This window comes from Propithecus coquereli, unplaced genomic scaffold (assembly GCF_000956105.1).
Source record: "Propithecus coquereli isolate 6110/MARCELLA unplaced genomic scaffold, Pcoq_1.0 Scaffold74, whole genome shotgun sequence".
Classification (NCBI taxonomy): domain Eukaryota; kingdom Metazoa; phylum Chordata; class Mammalia; order Primates; family Indriidae; genus Propithecus; species Propithecus coquereli.
Window position 1 is genome coordinate 2,370,173 of NW_012153507.1, and position 5,680 is coordinate 2,375,852.

Here is a 5,680-nt window from a genome sequence, read left to right on the forward strand (position 1 = left end):
GGCAAAAATTTTCTATTTCTTTAGGGTCAGTTACTAGTGCTTTGTTTTGTTACTTGGTGATGTAATGATTCCCTGATTATTTTTTATCTTTGTGGCCATGCATTGGTATCTGAGTACTGGAAGAAGTGGGCACTTACTCCAGTCTTTACAGACTAGTTTCAGCAGAGAAAGCCCTTCACCATTCAGTGCATCCAGAGATTCTGGGCAGGCTGTCTGGCATGGTCTGTAAGTAGGCTTACTGCTACAGTCTTCAAGCAGACTAGTCTGGTCCCTGGGTCAGCAGGGGGGTAGTCCTGGTGCCTGGACTTACAGGATTGGGCCTGGAACCTCTGTCCACTGGGGTGACCCTGGAGCTTGGGTCTTCTGGGGAAGACTTAGATCCTGGGTCCATAGGGGCTGGTATGGCATCATATCTGCTGGGATAGACTTGTTGACTGGGTCCACTGGGACCAGTCTGGAGCTTGGGCCTCAGGGGTAGTCTTGGATCATCAGTCCACAGGAGCTGGTCTGATGCCAGGGTCTACTGGGATGAGCCTGGATTCTTTCTCAGGAGCAGGCCTGAACCTTAGGTCGACTGGAGCCTGGGGCTGCAAAGACTAGCCTGGTGCCTGGAGCTATGGGGGCTGGCCTGGAGGCTAGGTTTGCAGGGTTCTGGCCTGCAGGGTAGGTCTGTGAGGGCTTGCCTAGAGCCTGAAGCCACAGAGGACAGCTTGGCTCTGGGGCACGCTTGGAGGCTTGGTCTTTGGGGACAGGCCTGAGTCCTGTGACCACAGAGACGGACCTGGCATTGAAGTCTACTGGGAATGGCATGGACTCTGGGTGTGCTGGAGCACTTCAGGACCCTGGATATTCTGGAGCGTGGGGCCTTGGGAGCCAGCCTAGAGCCTGGAGACACAGGGGCTGGCTTGGTACTATGCAGACCTGGAGCCTTGTGTCCACAAATGTTGACCTAGCACTAGCATCTACTGGGATAGGTTTGGACCCTGGGTCTGCTGGAATAGGCCTGGACTCTGGGTTTGCTGGAGTGGGGGCCCTTGGGGCCTGGCCTGGAGCTGAGGTCCACAGGGACTGACCTGGTACTGGAATGGGGCTGGACACTGGGTCGTGGGTGCTAGCCTCAAGTCTGGGGCCATGAGATCTGGCATAGTGCTGGGCTGGTCTGGAGCCTGGAATGGGCCTAGAGCCTGAGGGAGCTTCTTGTTCTATTAGAAACTATGATTTCTAATCTATGTTATCCTTAAGAAATTATATTGTTTTCTCAAGTTTTTCCCTTCTTATGATAAATTCTGAAATTCAAATTATATATTGACTGTTAAGAAATTTTAATTTTAAAATTTGATTAATTTACTCTAATAGTTTTATTTAAAAACCTCAAATAAATTTACTTTCATGAGACAAGAAATTTATGAATGTTCAATTTTATGCTACTTTTTTAAACAATAAAATATTCTTGGAAAGATGAGATTTAGGCTGTATTCCTAGGGCAATAGCCTCAACTCTTTTCGGAATAAGGCATGATAAAATACAATAAAATGAATTTACAATAATATATCCAGACCCATATATGGGAAATGAAGAAAGCGATTTATTGTGATCTGCGGAGGCACGCCAGACATTTTATATAATTTTGGCTGTGACCAGATAAATAATTAAACTGGGTTTTGCACTCAGGTTTGTAAATTCAAATCCAGAGAATTATACTTATTCATTCATGTTTTCCGTACCTCTTATAAACATTTATACTCTTAAATTGATTCTTAGCATACCAATGTTTGTCCACAAACATTTCAAATCTCATACAAAGAAATAAAAGAATGCATAGAACAGTCAGACAATGTCATTATGCCAACAATTGGACTGTCTATCATAGTTTGTCATTTGATAAAATATGGAGCAGCAATTATTAGATTAACAGTTGTATTGGATACCCCATCTTTGTGTTCAGCGATTTGTCCTATATTGTGGTCACATTGTTCCCCTAAGTGGGATTTGTAGTTTCCAGTACAGCAGAAAGTCCTAAGTCCAGGACTTCTCTGATTCTCATCCTCTGTACTACTGATGGCAATGCTTCCCAGTAAACTCACAAAAACACATGGTTGGCTTATTTAGAATCATATATTTTTAGTTCTCCCTTGGATTAAACTCAAAGGTTTCAAGGAATGATACTTCAAAATTTTCAGAATGTTATTAAATATGCTTTGGTGTAATCATCAATTTTTAATATCTTGATACTCAAACTTAGTCTGTTTGTTGTCTTTGAATATTACAGTCTTCAAACTGATATCCCTGTTTTCAGCTTTGTCTATCTCCTAGGTAATTGCTAATGCCCGTGTTAGCCTTACTGGTTTTACTTCTCACCACTCTCTGTCTTGTAAATTATTCTTTAGGATTCTAGAATTGCTTGCAATTTCCCTGTTTACATGATGCTGTTGTCTCTGCAACTTTGTTCTTGGTGCCTTTTAGCGGGAAAATCTTTCCCTTTCTCTTTACGTGATTACTCCTACTCACCTTTTAAAACTCTATCTTGACCCCTCCAGGGATCTTTCCAGATAGGTCTTCCACCCTGACCAGTATGCTTGTCCTCGGTGCCCTTGTAATATAAGAACTTTTGGAGTTCAAGACCTGCTACTTACTCCCTCTTTCCTCTGGGCTTCCTTTCAAAGAAACTACTCTGTTAAATAACAATAGTCTGATAAGGAACAAAGGAATAATTTATTAATTCCTGTACATGTGCTTTATAATCCCCACTATATAGGAAATGGGATGGGAGAACATGACTTAGGTTAAGAGGTTTAAACCAGGTTCCTTAATTCTTACCACCTGTATAATCTCTTCTACCTTTGCTGCGAGAATGAGACAGTAAAGACGACCTTTTTCTTTTTCACTTCTATCTTCATCTACCCATCCATACAGTTGTTAGGAATAATTGGAAACTTAGATTTAAAGAAAAGGGAGTTAGGATAAAAGGACCTTGTTTATGCATCTTGACCCAAGACTCATTTTCGAGTCCAGTTTTTCTCTATAGCTGAGCCTCACTATCTGACTTGAAATGCCAGCCCTCATCCAGTCCATTCATTCAACAAAAGTGTTTGAGGATTGTCTATGCCTCAGTATCTTCTGTACTGGTTACTGCAGATGTAACAGTGGAAAACTTAGAAACTAGAGGCCTCTCATTCAATTTACATTAGGGTGGGAGTTCAGAAGGGATCTGTGACTCCTGAAATGTTTCATAATCTGCATTTACCATCTGTGTCCTGTGTAACTTCTGAATCTCTCTAGATGCTGACTTCTGTTTTCAGTTCCCACTAAAACATCATACAATTATCTCTCCATAGCCTGTCAGTGCAGTCATTGTAAATACACAAGTGCCAAATATGCTTGGCAATATAGTACATGGTATCTGTTCTTGTTTTGTATAAGTAATGCATATTCAATGTAGAAAAGAAAACAGATAATGTAGTTGAGAAATAGGAAAAACATTGAAATAGGAAAAAAAAACCAACAAGCCAGGTACAATCACTGCTAATATTTTATGATGAGGTCCCAAAATGTGAGTAATCTGTTCAAGATGATAGAGTTTGTGTTAGAGCTACAACTGGAATTAACTGATTTTTATATAGCATCAAACTTCAGGTTGACAATGATTGATATAGTGATAATGATGATGATATCAAAATAGCAACTATTTATTGTACATCTACTACATGTCAGTGTAGTAGGCTGTTTACTCATCTAAACTTCACAATATACTTATAAAGCAGACAGTATTATTCCCATTTTATGATATAATATGGAAATAGACTCAGAAGAATTACATGTATTTCTTGAACAATGCTTTATTTCCAAATATAATTTTTCAGAAGACATTGTATGTTTATATGCAAGTATACATAATTCATCTAAATTCAGAATGTCTTCCAAAGGTCACACAATGTTTGGAAGAAATCCTGAGATTATTTTAGAGTAATAGCCCAAGACGAGTTTAAAAGAAATAAATAATCTTCTTTGATGGCTGGAACAATTCCTCATGTCAGAAAATCCCAGGTTGGGAGAAATAACAGCTAGAGTGATTTGACATATGAATTGGAAGGAATAGATTGTTGTTCTGTTGTGAGCAGGACATTTATGTTTTAAAAGTTGTAATGTTTTTACTTAGAGAATAAATTGGATTTCTAGGCATGTATGGTATATACCACAATTTAAAATTATTGGACTTTCTTCATATTTTTAAGTTTTTCAGTTTGAAAGAACAAGGCTGTCCTGCAAATACCAGGCAAATTGCTCTGTGAGTCATACTGGTTGATCACCTCTGCATGGAAATGCTCATAGGAGTGCTGAAGTGTCTTTGTAATTTTACAGCCTCTCTGAATGGTATTCCTAGAACTCCAATCATTTTCAAATTGAAGCACTTTCATAATTTTAAAATTTTATGAGCAATGTAAAATGATTTCAGTATTTTATAACTTTATATTTTTAAATAATTCTTAAAGAAAATAATCCACACCCAAGTCTGTTTCCTAATGTAATATGTGATTAAAACTTTATCATTTGTACAAATCAAGTCAAATTAGCTTTGAAAAATCAAGAAAGGTCTTCTCATTTGTAATAGATCTCCAGAAATAAAAAGCATTAGTCAAAAGGCTAGCATGATTTTTGTGAGTTGAAACAGACAAAATAATAGAGTTAATTGATGATTTTACAAATGATCTTTATGAAGTAGTTTGACTGAGTGTCACATATATTAATAACAATGTGACAAAAGAGAGACATAGATCTTTTAGTGGTGGTTCAAAGTGATTGAAATGGAGAAAAGCTAGTATAGCTACAATTTCCATAGCTTCACTATTTGCTACGGAATTATTCAAGAAAACAATGTGGACTCATTTATATCCAGTGACCTTACTGTATGTCCTGGAGATATCATAGTTATCTTGTGCTATTATGCTTTCTTTAGAAAATGTAAGATTAATATTAGTTTAATTGAAAGACTGAACAGAAACACTGACATCCATTCAACCAAATCATTAAATTCAACACTCCATATGGACACAAAAGACATCTAATTTATCCAATTAAAATAATTTCTGTGCCCTTCAAAGGTGTATTGCCATAACAAGAGATGAACCATTTTTTAATAATGCTACACTCTGTACTCTTATGTTGACTTTAACAGAAAAGAAGTATTTTATTTGGTGAACTAGGTAACTGGGATCCTAAGCCTAAGCATCATGTAATAATAAAGAAAATAATAGAATCTTCTTTAATAATACTCCTGCTTGAAAATTTTGGCAAATAAATGTATTTACTTTGTTTTGGGTTCCACATGAATTATTTTATTGGCAGGTTTATTTATTAATTATCCAGAGCAGTGGTTTTGAGAAGCTCAAGCAAGCCTACTGAATAATAGATAATGCAGTCTTCCCAATAAGTCCACCAGGGATATTCACGTTATTCCTGACAATAACAAAAACTGTTCTGAAACAGAAGCAAGTTATGAAAAATATCTGAAACTTGAATTCAAGTGCATAGTAAAATAAAATAATTTTCTATTTCCCTAAGTGAACTGTAGGGAAAAAAATGACCTCACCATCACAGTAAAGATGATATGGACTTCCAGGAAACTCTAATATAAAATACTGTAGCAGAGAGACCATCAAGAGAGACATATTATTTTGGAAAT